We start from the raw sequence: 14,125 nt of genomic DNA, 5'->3' as shown, positions 1-14,125 counted from the left end.
AGTTTTCTTATTGTTTCTTATCAGTTTACACTTTGAATCTTTTCAGATTATCAACATCTTCTATAAAATGTGGGCAGTGTGAGAGGCAGTATTGCTATAATGGCTTTGTTAATATTTTATGCAATAAAAGCCCATTTTCCTCCTTCTCAAGAGAGTACTCCTTAATGGGTCTGGCCTTGTGGCGTTTCTTTTTGTTTTCTGATTGTTTCCCTCCTCTACACAGGTGTTTTGTTTTAAGGTATAAATAAAGCAAACAAAAGAAAAAACTTCTGCCACTAACTGATGGAGAAGCTCTGTTCTGATTGCGTGTGTTCACTTTCTACCCACATAGCCAACAGTTTTTTAGTAATGATTACTTAGACCGATGAAAGCTAACCTGGTTTTCTTTCATTTAAATGGAGTAAAGACATTCCCATTGGCTGTAAGCTAGGAAAGCAATGAGTAAGAACAAGAGAATAGTCCTTAACTTTCACGGACAGTTGCTTTTCAATGCAAGTATGAAAGTATTAACTTGGGAAGTGTTGGCTGGACAAGGCCTGTAATCAAACACTAAGCAATAAGAATAAAATACCAAATTTTAAGATAACTATGTGTGTTACCATTGCTTGTTCTGTCCATTAGGTGAGGCTTGCATCTTTTGTGAAAAGACAGCATGTAATCCTGCAGGTCGATTGTTATGCTACCTGTGCACAAGGAAAGGATGAGTAGCATATTTACTCATGGGTATTCTGTATGCTTCAGGTGGAGATATTTTTTTAAGTATTTTTTTGGAAGGAGACATGTATGACATTTCTTGCACGTAAATGAACACTGCTACCTCTGTTTAGCTGCCACAGAGTTTTGTAAAAGGAAGACATATATCACAAATATTACTCCAATACTTTAAAAATATTAATAATGAGGTGGAGAATTTTTTAGTTCAAAATATTTACTCAAGTTTCAAATAATTAGGAAAACCAAACCAACACGCAAAACCACAAAACTTTGAGATGAACTTTCTTCAACACTATTCAAAGATACAGGTATTAGATCAGCAATTGTTCTATAGATTGAGTTGCTAAAAACTGCAAAGTAAATTATAGGAATGCCAAGAAAATTTTCACTTGAGAGGTCATGTGAGAGGTATTCTGAGAGGGATTTATATTTTCATAAGATCTCTGGAAAAATGGATACATACTGGGATGAGCCAGCAGTGCGGCCAAGAAGGCCAGCTACATCCTGGCTTGTGACAGTGTAGCCAGCAGGATCAGGGATGTCATCACAGCCCTGTGCTCAGCATTGGTGAGGCTGCACCTCCAGTGCTGTGTCCAGTTCTGAGCCCCTTGCTACAGGAAAAGCATTGAGGTGCTAGAGCGTGTCCAAAGAAGGGCAATTCTAGACCACAAATCCTATGAGGAGCAGCTGAAGGAGGCGGGGGTGTTTAGCCTGGAGAAAAGAGGTGTGAGTAAATGAATCTCCTTTTACGTATTTGACGGAAAAAACCTACTGGTTTTGGAGTCTTCAGTACAGAGTAAAGTAGTTATAATCTGTTAGACTAATCAAAAGCAGCCCATGGAGTTCATTGCAAATAATACTTTAAAACAGATTGGAAGTGTTAATGTGTTTCGCTTTCTGCAATTACTGAAGAGAGAACTTTATTCTTTTGGAAAAAGAAAGGGACAATGAAATAGCTTTGAGAGTGTTGTTGGTTTAGATGAGAAATGACAGGAGACACATTAGATAAAAAACTGCTTAGATTTTTGTTTCTGAAATGAGAAAATAGTTCTTAATAAATGTTGAGAAAATTAACAAATTATGATCTGTATCTCGCCATGACCAGATTTGACCAATTCATTTGGGCTGCATAAAGCTATTGTGTATTTTGGAAAGAAGAAAAGTATTGTCTTAGTGAGCAAAACACAGTGTTGGAGTAGCAAGCATGGTGGTAGTCTAGACAGTTACCAGTTTTGTGATGTGAGGAGTTGGACATTTGGCATTTTCTGTATTTTCTGAAGTCTTCTAAAATGTAATCTAAAAGCTGCAGATCCATAGACCTGGTAAGAGCAGAGTGGGTTTGTCAGGGGAGGGCCCTCCTGTAGCTATTCCTGCCTTCCAGGTCAGGAAACTGAGGAGGTTGGTAGCAGGAGTGCAGATACCAAAGTACTGGTGCTATGTATTAAAATGTTTAAATGACTGAACTAATGGTGTGATTACATAATGTGCAAGTGTATTGTATTAATACTGTACATTTCTATTTCAATGATGGCAATGCCTGTGCAGCAGCAGCGCTTGTCTCTGCAACATGAGGAACACAAACAGGGATTTTCTTGTTCCTTTTTTCTTGTTTGGTGCTGGTTTCTAGAAGTACTTTGTAAACTACTTTCCGCACTGTCTCAGCTGGACTTCTCTCTTTCAGCTGCTGAACAGTTGCACTGAGTCTCATGTAGGTACCACAATGATTCCCTCATGCTCTCTAACCAACTGGTGGGGGGCTGGGCATTAATTAATGTTGTTATAAGTAATAGGGAGGTGAAAAAGATCACAAGGGGACAACAGAGTAAAAAAACCGACTGATTATCAGTGATTGTGAACTTTGCCTTTTATAAGCTGTGTGCTATTTTTAAATTGAGAATAACTCAGAGGGGAAAGAGGAAAATTTGCTTGCTTTTGCTGATAAAGGTTTGCTGTGTTCAATATTTCTTAGAGTCAGGATCCTAGTTTGGGGGGGGGGGGGGGGGGGAAGAAGACTCTTTTCATTTATACAGGTTTTATAATGAAATACCTGCGGCAGTCCCAGATAATAACAATCCCATGCTTTAGTGCCAGCAGAGGAGTGAGACGCTCTGAATGATGAAGAGGTAAAAGTTAACTACTGTTTTTCACTGCTTCACTCGCAGTAAGGACTGCCAGAAACTCCAGAGAGATGTGCTTTCAGAAATTGAGCACAAGGTATTTTCTGAAAACAAAACTTTCTCATGAAATCCCACCTTGGACAAACAAAACATTAGGTCTATTTGATAAAAATATTTTAAAGTCAACAACAAGCAAAGAGCAGGTTCACTTCACTGTTGGGGAAAAAAATACATATAATGCCTCAGGTGGTTAAGATAGCTCAATTTTTTGGTTAACAAGCAGAAATACAACTTTAAGAGCATACATAATTTTTCTATTAGTTTGAGAACCAGGAAAATTCACACATATAGTCTGACAGTATTTTGAGACTTTACTAAATGAGGATCTGACCCTTCAGTCTGCAAGTTTGTCTTATTTATGTAACTTTGAATGCAGATTTTATTTTAAGGAAGACTGACTCTTCTCAAATGTTCATAATTAGTTTAGGTACTTGACATTGGTAAAAAACTCATTGAATCAAAACCTTTAGAATGTCTGGAAAAAAATCCTATTAGATCATCAAATGTGGTTTTCTGCTGTTTCTCAGAGAGAGTGCGTTGATATTAAACTGTTGCTCAGCTTGATCTTATCCTAAGGGTTGGGGTGATCTAAAGATAATAACTTAAATTTTGAAGGTTTCACTGGGATATGAACCCATCATTCTCACCATCTATATTAATTTAATTACAGGGAGCTTTCTAAATCATGGGTAAATGCCTTCGAAGAAAATTATGGGTGAATATTATTGTGTTGGATGTGAACATATAAAGGCCATTTGAGAAGATAAATACCTTTTTCTTAAGGCTTGATTTTGTTACCTACATTTACAAACCATAAAAGTAACATTTATTCAAATGAATACTGTGGCGAAAGCACAATGACATTGCAGTATTAGGTAAAAAGAGAAAAGTATGTTTTATGGAATGATGTGAAATAACATCTCACATTTGCTAACAGTGGAAATTCATTAATTCTATTCAGTTCCAATTGCTTCCTCTTTTTCCACTTTGTTAAATTATGCAGTAGACATGTTAATTAATTAATTAATTGCAATATCAAGGCCCACTGGTTGATACCTTTTGCTTGTCTTTCTGTCCTTTGTGGGGACGGAGGCTGTGCCATATCTGCGAAAGTCATCCACGCTGTAATAAATTGTAAAATGTAGTGGTGCATGTGTAACCTTATATTCCATAGTGAAAAACATGTGCTTGTGATGCCTTCCTGTTGCTATGTACTGCACTTTTTGGGACATAATTTCAAGTTGGCTGAAATCCAGGCTTACTACAGAGTCAGTCATAACTGTGAAGCTGATGTTAAACCATTGGGATCAACCACGGGAGGGACTCTGAGGGTTTCTTTACTCTTGGAGAAAGAAAAGGAGGGCGGTACCCGGGTCTACTGTCAGTGTTGTAATACAGGCATTTAGATAAAATGTAACATCTGGCTGATTACCAAGCAGTTCGTTGTGCAGGTGCAGGGTTATTTTAGCAGTGTAATTATGCCAGGTTTTATTATTATTTTTATACTCCATTTAATTATAGAACAAGAACCTTACTAAATTAACTTTGCAGGAGAACGTAGATTTGTAGGATAGTTTGCAGTTTCTGCTCATTTTTACTCTGTGTTGTGTATAGCATTGCAGCATTGCTACTGTGTTGTGTTTTCAATGAAAAAAGAAACAAAAAAAAAACCTACTCTCTTTGTCAGTATGGTTGTAAGAAATCCTTAATAATTTAAATGGGGATTTTAAACCTCTGTATCTGTGTGTACAATACTACGTATCTCACTGACCTTCCTTAAAAGCAGAGTACTGCCACAAGCTGTGCCTGAGCTTAGGTATGGCCTCGTGGTCTTCTACGGTAAAGGACACAAATATTTCTGATGCAGAGTGGCAGAATCTTGCCACTAGAAATGACACCAATATCATCTCTTCTTTGCCTGCTGAGATATTCCCTTTGACATTCTCTTTACACTTTAGCTGCAGCAGAAAAATGGCAAAGGCTACAGCAGGAGGAAATGTCCCTCGATGGCTTTGGAGCAAACCTGAACCTATGACACAGGTTTAAGAGTTGAGTTCAGAAGTGAGGGGCTGTGTTTCACACATAGACATGTACTCCCTCAAGGCTGTGGTGTCTAGGTGCTTTGCTGAGCTGTAATTGTTTTCCCAAAACCTGTAGGGGAGGTAGAAGCAGCAGCAGCTTTCTCAGTACCCAGTCAAATCAAGTGACCTGGTTTTCTGTGCTTGGTGTCATGTAGAAGATAGGGCCAGTATGACAATAAGTAATTCTGCAGGACTTGTGCTTTCCTTCTGTCAAAGCCAGCCACTTTACTGCCAGTCTCTCAGACACCATAGCCAGATATCTTACCGAACCAAGCTGGCAGAAAAGCTTTTTTGGTCTTAAATTTCAGTGAAGTATATAAGATGGAAGAACTTTAGATTATTTCTGAATGCAGAAAGCAGGAAATATTTGCTTTAGCAGTATGTACTCCTTGTACTTCTCTTACCTTTGTGCCAGGCTTTCCAAACTCTGCACGATGCACTTGGTCACTTGCAAGTTCTGGGGAAACTGATGGACAGGATGTCTGTAGCACAGGAGCTGTTCAGGCACAAAAGATACAGAGGTATCAAGAGGGGCCCCATATTGAGGTCTGACAAGGTTAGGGGGAAAATCTGTACCTCCAATGCTGTACTAAAAGTCGGGTGATGCTGGGTTGCTTCAGAACATTTTGGGACTTGACTGCTGTTGAGGGTTGGAGATAGTTTGGTTTGTTCTGGTTTTGTTTTTGTTAATGTGTCTGTTCTATTTGGGGGATTTTTAAAGATAATTTAAACATATTTTTAATACAGTATATTATTAAATAGGCAAATCTACTCTTCAAAGTTTAGGAAGTCACATTGCTATTTAGCAAGAAGCTCACTTCAAAACATAACTGGCTGCTAAATAATAATAGAAGATAGAAAAAATCTGAAAGCAAATGAGAGATAAATGGTTGTATTTAAAATTATTTGAAAATTGCTGTCAGTGGTGTAATCTAAACTGGAATGCACAAAATGCTCTTGAGCCTTTCTGGTGGCTTTCAGCTCAAATGTCAGTCAGTCTACGCAGTAAACTGGTTCCACAAGATCTTTGTTATTTGAATTCTATCTGATTTCAAATTTTGTTATTCATGTCTCATAAATCTTCATAACATCCAAAACAGAAGATGTATTTGGAGCCAGGATTTAAAATCAATGCATTTTCTTTGAAAAATGTAGTAGAAATTAGTGTGGTAACTCTTCTAATCTGGCACTTTTGAGGATGTTGTGTTTCCTGACCTCTTTGATAAAAGGGTGTTTTTCAAAACTAATCTTCAGTTATTTTTAGCAGCTATATCTTTAATAACAATAAGAAATTGGACAGCTGTGGAAAATGAAAACAGGAGCTTTGGTCATTGAGACTGCTTCAGTGAGAAAGAGAGTGATCACTTTGTACAGCTCGCGCCGGCTGAATGCTGCAGGTAGAGAAATATGGCATCAAGAATCAGCAGTGAGAGTGAGAGAGGAGTGTGGTAAAAACATTTGACTTATCTTTATCGTGAGTAACATAAACCTTGGCTTACTTGTAATACTTGTTCTGTCTGCCTTCCAGTGTTTTTACTCCATATGTGAGCTCATATTTTACCTCCTGTAACTTGACTTATTGACCACTTCCAATTGCCTGAATTCATGCCTAACCTTCACTATTTGACTAAGGTTTCCAAAATGTTTCGTTCCCATCACTCTCAGCAGTTTTAATTGGCTATTCTGTCACTTTCAACATTGCACCTGGCTAGTATGTTTATTTTAGAGTGTATTTCTTTTGTGAAACATTGTAGGGACAGGGAGCTGAATATACCGACTTTTTTCTGGTAGCCTAAGGTTCACTGTGATTAAATGGGAAAAGCCTTTTTATAGATATTTCAGTGGAAAAATCCATAGTGGCGTTGTGCATTTGGGTTCTTATGAGGCTTTATGACTTACTTTTCAAACACAGCACTACTAAAAAGATGATCAGCCGAAATTTAGATTGGCTGAACTCAGCAGTTATTAGGCACAGAGGGTTTAAATAGAGTGGGATTCTTAAGATGAACACAATTGTTTAATTGAAAACAAGATGAAGAACTGTTTAATTCTTCATTCACTGTTTCTCACAGTACTTCAGTGGAGATTATATAGGGAAAAGTCCATTAAATCACCTCACAGAGTGTCTAAAGAAACAAAAGAATGATCAGTAGGCAGTGGCACTCTTTGCTTCAGGAACTTTTTCAGGCAACAAGTTAAAATTAGTTTAAAATATGGAGCTTTTTTATACTTATCTTGGTATATTCCCTGCTGTCTGTGAGGGAAAAAGCACATGGAAATAGAGGATAAATCTGCTCATTATATCTAATGTGAAGTGGAGAGAAAGTTAATGCTTTTATCCAGTTTGTATTCCATAATGAGATCCAAACTGTCTGGTGTCTTTTTTCAGAATAGTGTGCTAATGTCTCTTTAAAGACCATTTGAGAATCTAGTTGAAGACAAATGGGGCTCAAGTGAAGATGGAAGGTTCTGCACCCAGCCACGGTGCCGAATAGGTATTTCATGGTTTCTGTGCAAGTGAAGGAAGTATAAGAATGGGAATTGGATGACTGGGGAGTCCATGTGTGTGCCATGGTACATAGAATCCTAGAACTGTTTAGGTTGAAAAAGACCTCTGGCATCATGGAGTGGTACTGTTAACCCAGCACTGCCAAGTCTTTTGCTAAGCCATGTCCCCAAGTGACACATTAACACATTTTTTTAAAATACCTCCAGGAATGGTGACTCAATCACTTCCCTGGACGGTCTGATCCAATGCATGGTAACACACACTCAGTGAAGAAATTTTTCCTAATGTCAAAGCTAAACCTTCTCTGGTGTAACTTGAGGCTGTTTCCCTTTATCCTATCACTTGTGATTTGGGAGAAGAGACTGACACCCACAACAGAGGTGTATGATATATGATTAAAAATATACTATATATTTACATATGATATATGCAGATGTAGGCATGACAGGGTTTGTTTTATGGCTGGACTCAGTGATCTTAAAGGTCTTTTCCAAAGTAAATTATTCTGTGTGGAGTCAGGTCCTTAACCCTTTTTCAGTGTAGATGGTACCTTGCTTTGTGAATGGCCCAGTTACGTCCCTTGGGGAAAAGAAATGGTGTTTGTCAGAGTGGCAAAATCTTGTTCCTGGTGTCCAAACCTGTGACATATATTGTTTACTTTATCACTGCTTCCTTTTGTAATTGATCTGAAAGTTCACCTGTTGCAGAAAAATGACACATGGTTGATGGCCTGTATCTGTGGAAACTATCTGGGAGCTATTGTGAAGGCTGGTAAGGCTTTAGCTGGTAAAGATGTAATCTCATGACTGGGAGAGCAACTGCAATCTGAGAGGTAGAATGGAGGTCTTAAAAAAATAAAAGAAACATTACAGAATGCCTGATGAAATCAGATAAAGCTGTGATTTATTTCACATGGAAAAGAATAAGGTGTTGATGTTTGTGTTTGACTGCAGTTTTTCTGAAATATTTTCAAACAAACACTGGTTTGGTTTTTTTTACTTTGCAATCTGGCATTTCTTGATAGCTGTGTCTGAAATTAAATATATTGGATGGTTCCTCCCTACTGCCATCTTACAACATTTAGAGGAAAGGTAAATGAGGGTGCAGTAAAGGTCACATTTGAATTTTGCCCTCAAGTGTCAGGCTCTCCTGAGAAATACCATTTATACAAGTAGGAAGTGTTCTATATGTTTAAAATGGTTTCATGAAAAATTTGGTCTTCAATTGTAAAAATTTTAATGAACTCAGATGATCTGAATTCAGCTACTCTTGTCATGCAGCAGCTGTGAGTGGAAGCATGATCTTAAGTTATATTGAAGCAAATTCATTTAAGCACTAAAAGGATGTAAAAACAACCCCAAACAAAAATTAAGAACCAAAACCAACAAGAGCAAAAAAGCCCTGCAACATCTCAGCACAAAAAAAGCTCTATGTTGTTGACAAAAAACATTTCCTTGACTGAGGAAAGAGCTATGAAGTAGTGTATTTAAATGATTTTACCTATACAATCAAAAGATAGTCTTAGGAAAGAAACCTAAGACTGAAGGAAGAAAGCAATTAGGGCACCAGTAGGATTTGTGCTCTCAACAAAACAGAGCTTTTTTGAAATCATTCAGAGAAAGCACAGGAGATGGCCCACAGCCTTTTGGAACTGCTGTTTGGAATGTTTCTCAGGTTCCTGACTGGACCCTGGTTTCCAACTGAGTTTGATGGGAGAGACTGAAAATCCAGGGAAGTTACAGCATTGATCAGTGGCCTTGTACACAAAGTCCTCTCTATGAGCAGATATCAGTGAGTGTTGAAGGTCAGGGTCAGTCCCATTCGAATGTGATAGGCATAAATCCAATTTAACTGTTCTTTGAACACTTAAGAGCCTCTCTCACAGGTCTCCCATGAATTTTTTTATTTCAGCTGAAATTGGATGCTGATTTGCATCTGAGGCATTGGGATAAGGGATCATCATTAATATCTCCCTAGACATTTAGAATTAGCCACTAAAAGCTTGAAAATTTCCAAAGCATTAGGCAGTAGCTGTTGCTGTTGGAGACACCACCTTTCTGCTTATAATTCTGAAAGTTACTGAGCATTTGATCATTGTGATGAATGGCATGGAGGTGGGCTTTTCAAAATATTGACTGATCATATTTTGAAATTTGTTTGCAATGCTATTGCTATTGAGAGCAAAAAGAGATGCCACCCATTCCGAAAGGACTACATGGGCATTTTAGAGTCTTAAAATGCATAACTGAAAATAACTTTTCATTTAAAAAAGAATAATCTCCTTTAAAAATAAAGCTCTTTGATGTAAAACTAAATTAAATAGATAAATCTTTCTACCAGAACAGGGCAAAGAGAAAGCATGTTTTATTCATGTAGCAAGCTGCTATTTTACATTGATGCAAATAAAACTACATGTGAACGAACAGCTGCTCTCCAACAGATTGCTGCATCTCACATTCTGCGAAGGGAGCACAGCTGGAGAAATCTGCAGAACATTTTTATCTGTAAATCAAACATAAACTAGGAAAGCATATACTGTACTTATAAAAGCATCAATGTTTGCAAAGGGTTTCCCCATGCTGTATGTAGGGAAAATGGATTTCGTTTTTAGGCTGTCTTCTGCAAAATATCTGGCCAACCACTAATTTCCAAGGTATCAATTCTTAGCTCAAGCACTTCACTGTCTGTCGGTGTCTTGCAGATGTTTTACTGGGATTAAACAGGCTTACATTTTCTCTGACAGAATGTGAGCGTGAATACCATTTTTACTTGAAGGCGTGTTATATCCTTCCTTTGAGGAAGATGCTGACCTAGGGTGATCAACAGGTACCCAAAGAAATCCTTATGTTGTCTCTAAGAGAAGACATTTCTGACTCAGTCAAGTAAGTTTTCTGCTTCTCAGTAAGTTTGCTGTTTCTTTTGTTATTTGAGAAGATAAATTTCTTTCTTCTAGTACATAGTTCAGACCTTTGAGGAAAGCCATAGGCCCTGGATGTGTTTCTAAAGGGGTGAGGAAGAATTGAAGCCTAATAATTTTCTTAACGTTAAAGTTAGAAGTAACATCTTTTGCCTTAATTGATTAAATAAATCCTGAAAACCACTGAGTAATAAAGTGGGAAATAGAACTAGTATCTACCTTATTGTTTTTTGATCTCTCCTCCCCAAATAATCACTTGTTACAAGAGAGGGGTAAAACACTTGCTCATCAACCCTGACCATGGTGCTGTGTGTCAGTGTTACCATTTTCACTGGTGCTACTTTGTCGGCTGAGCCAGGAGCCGGCATGGGAAATGATGAGAAGTGAGCTATCTGAGGTAGTTGAATGTATAAACTTGAGAGGCCATTAGACTTGTAGGTAAAAGAGAAATCAGTGTATTAAGCTTTTGTACAGGAATTGCTGAAGGCAGAATAGACTGAAGCATAAAAACCTATCAATTCTTTATGGAAAAAGAAACAACAAACTCAAACCATTCAGCTGTTCTTCTGAGCTGGACTCTTCATCATTTAATGCACTAACAGAAAACACAGGCAAATTTGCATATGAGATACAGTATAAAAGAAATGTACAGTATTCTGTTTGAAGGGTTGTAAATCATTGCATTGTTTACAGCAATGAACTCCCTGGCCGGATGTTGATTATGCTTAAATATTTACATAACTCCCAGCAGCAGTTAACAGCTTTGACTGAAAGAAAATCATCTTTCTAGTGATTCAAAGGATTTGCCCTTCATTTATCTTTCATTGTTTGTTTTTGGTTTTATCGGGTTTGGGGTTGGGTTTGGTTATGTTTTGTTGATTGGTTGGTCCTTGTTGTTGTTGTGTGGGGTTGGTTGGGGTTTTTTGCTTGTTTTTCTTTTGGTTTTGGTTTTCTTGATATACCAGGTAACATTTAGCTCTTTGTAGCTTGAAATGCTTGTTTTAATTTTCTAGATCAGTGCTCTAAGTGCTTGTAAGTGCTGAAGGGGCCTGATTCAGCAAAGCATCCTAACAGTACATGTAAGCTTTGCTGCCTCAGGAATATTGCATAGAATACTACAAACCTATTTAGTTCAAACAGTTCAAAAAGTGTTATTGAAGTCAGTGCCTGATGATCAGGTCCAGTTCTTTCCCTTGAACTAGAAATTATTTCTTTCTACATCATGGTGTGAAACAATTGCTTTTGTCCTTTGCAGTTTGGTTAGTGGCTCTGGCGCTGTGACAATTCATTCACTCCTGTCCTTTGATTGTTTGGGTATGCCTTAATTTCTTGTAAATAATGTTTATTTTGTGTGTATGCTTGGTAACTTCTATGCTTCCATGTTTAGCGGAGAGATGTAAAATTCCTCCTTTCTATGGAAACAGCCATTAACGTGATTATGAATTTACATAATCTGGAATGTAGCTTTTTGGGAGATGGAGATATGTCAAGAAATCTTTCAAGCAAAATAAAAATTACTAATGGGATGAAAATTAAAATGTCTCCAGTGGTGAAAGAGAGTGTGCATTTGCTGGGTGTGTTTCATTTGTCATTAGGGGTTTGTTCTTTTCTAACTTCTTTAACTTGTAATGAAACTTTTATTGTTTAAATACTGCTTTAATTTCCGGTTAAAACAAAGCAAGTACAGCTGTAATGAAGCTTTATCTGCGAAGAGTGGTTTTGAGTCATAAATTTCTTTATTGGAGGTACTACAACTTAGTTTTTATTTTACTGTGGCACACTTTTATCTACATTAAAAACAATCTGATCTGTAATATTTCATGTTCAGGCATTGCTTCCTGAATAACAGACTAACTTTGTTATTAAAGAGAGCAGCTGAAGTATATAAAATAGAAACCTAGAAAGGAAGCCCCCATGGAAAAATATTAGCAGTTTTTACAGTCACATTAAACTAGATACAGATAAATTGCTTTGGTTTTCCCCCACGTAGATTAGAGCTTTCAGTTCTAAGGGTATCAAAACCCAAGATGAAACATGCTAGCAATAATGGTGGAGTATATAAAAGCCATTTAAATGCTCAAAACTTATCTTGTGATACTGATGTGTTCCCTGACTCTACTTTTATATAAAGTAATTCCAACTCTGACTTTAAAAAGTGACTAGAAAAATCTTAATTTAAATGAACTAGACTTGTTAAACTGAAATTACTTAGGCTGATTACATTGCAATTGGCTGCTTATTGTAGCTCTGAACTCCCAGAAATGGCAATGAAGCCCTATACTGCTTTATTACGCATTCTAACATAGTTACGGCTTGTGTTTATTATGAGTTCTCTTAGTCACAGAGAGTGCAATATATTTTCATCCCATTTAATTCTGGGGAAGGAGGAAAGGGAAATGATGTCTGATACTGAAGCAGCTTTCAGCCATAAGAGAAAAATGAAAGGTGCAATATTTTGTGAATCAGTCAGTTAAGTAGTTGCTAAATGCAGATTTGAAGTTGAGTGTTTGGAGTGTGAGCTTTTGTTTCTGTTTGCATGTTTGTTGGTTTGGGGTTTTTCAATCTTGCAATCAGGTCTGTGGTGACTGAAGCAATATCCCAATTATTTATTAAGTAAAATATTGCAGTACCTTGCAACACTGTTCTTTTGCAGTCAGAATTGAGTACTGTACCATCCTCCTTTACACAGTCAGAACAATAGATACATTATTTTTAAAACAATTCATTCAATACAGATTGCTCCTGGAGGATGAAGATAATTTCGTGTTGACATTGTGGAGGCATGCTTGATCATAAATGAAAAATAGAACAAAATAATTTTTCATCAAACTAATCTTTGCTTTTAAGGTGACATTTTCCTTTAAGAGAAAAATTGAAGGCTGTTAGGGTAAAAGAATAACTGGCTTATTTTGGTACCAACAGGGAAAGCAAAATTGTTTCAAAAGTTAAAATTGAAGAGGTATAACAGTGAGGTAACTTGATATCTTACTCAGGCAAATATGTAATTATCACATTCTGACTTCATTTTGAACTGTTTATTCTTCACAGCCTGCCTCACATTCTGATGCAAAATGGAGGATTTTTCTGCTCAGATTTTATGGGCCAAAGCAGAAGGTTTTCTTAAAAACAAAATGGAAATAAGCATTTGTAAGTTTTAACTGAGCTGAAGCTACCTTCAAAGGGCATGGTGCAGTTACCCTAAAATAAATTTTAAAAAAAGAAAAGCATAGGATAATTTTTCTTGATTCACCTCATAGCCATCCCGGTGCACAGAAATCAAATCATTACTTTTGCATTTGTGCCTTACTTTGAGAAACATTAAATGGTTTTGAGCTATTTTTAGGAGTAATGGGCCATAACATAGCCCTAGTAGAAATTACAAACAGAGATTTATTCTGCAAGCAGCACCACACATTTATTTTAAGTTTTCGGAACACATGAAAATACTAAAGGGAACTGAACGATGCATCTTTCACATCTGTCGTGTGCAAGTAGACAATAAAAAACAGGTTATTATACATGGAACTTTACTTTTTAAAGTGTAGCTCCATCCAGTAACTAAATGACATGTGAGTTAGTCTTCTGGAGGAAGACCAAATCAATGCTTCAAACAAAAACCACGGTGTTTCTGCCTCCTTTTCTCAAACCAAGAAACAACCCAAGAGCTTGCCTTTGACTCAGACCAATGAGATTAGGATTAAACCCACTGCAAAGGGTTTAGTTTCTA

The 14,125-nt window shown here is 37.1% G+C and overlaps 1 protein-coding gene across 3 annotated transcripts in view; it reads left to right on the top strand.

Moving 5' to 3' along the window:
• The window catches only part of GRID2 (glutamate ionotropic receptor delta type subunit 2), a 675,112-nt gene that overhangs the window by 351,637 nt on the left and 309,350 nt on the right, over positions 1-14,125 (top strand). The window lies entirely within an intron of this gene.

The sequence above is a fragment of the Chamaea fasciata genome, unplaced genomic scaffold, assembly GCF_029207755.1.
Source record: "Chamaea fasciata isolate MVZ Bird 193981 ecotype frontalis unplaced genomic scaffold, bChaFas1.0.hap1 SCAF_6, whole genome shotgun sequence".
NCBI classification, from domain to species: Eukaryota; Metazoa; Chordata; class Aves; order Passeriformes; family Sylviidae; genus Chamaea; species Chamaea fasciata.
This window is presented reverse-complemented; position numbering and strand designations above follow the sequence as displayed.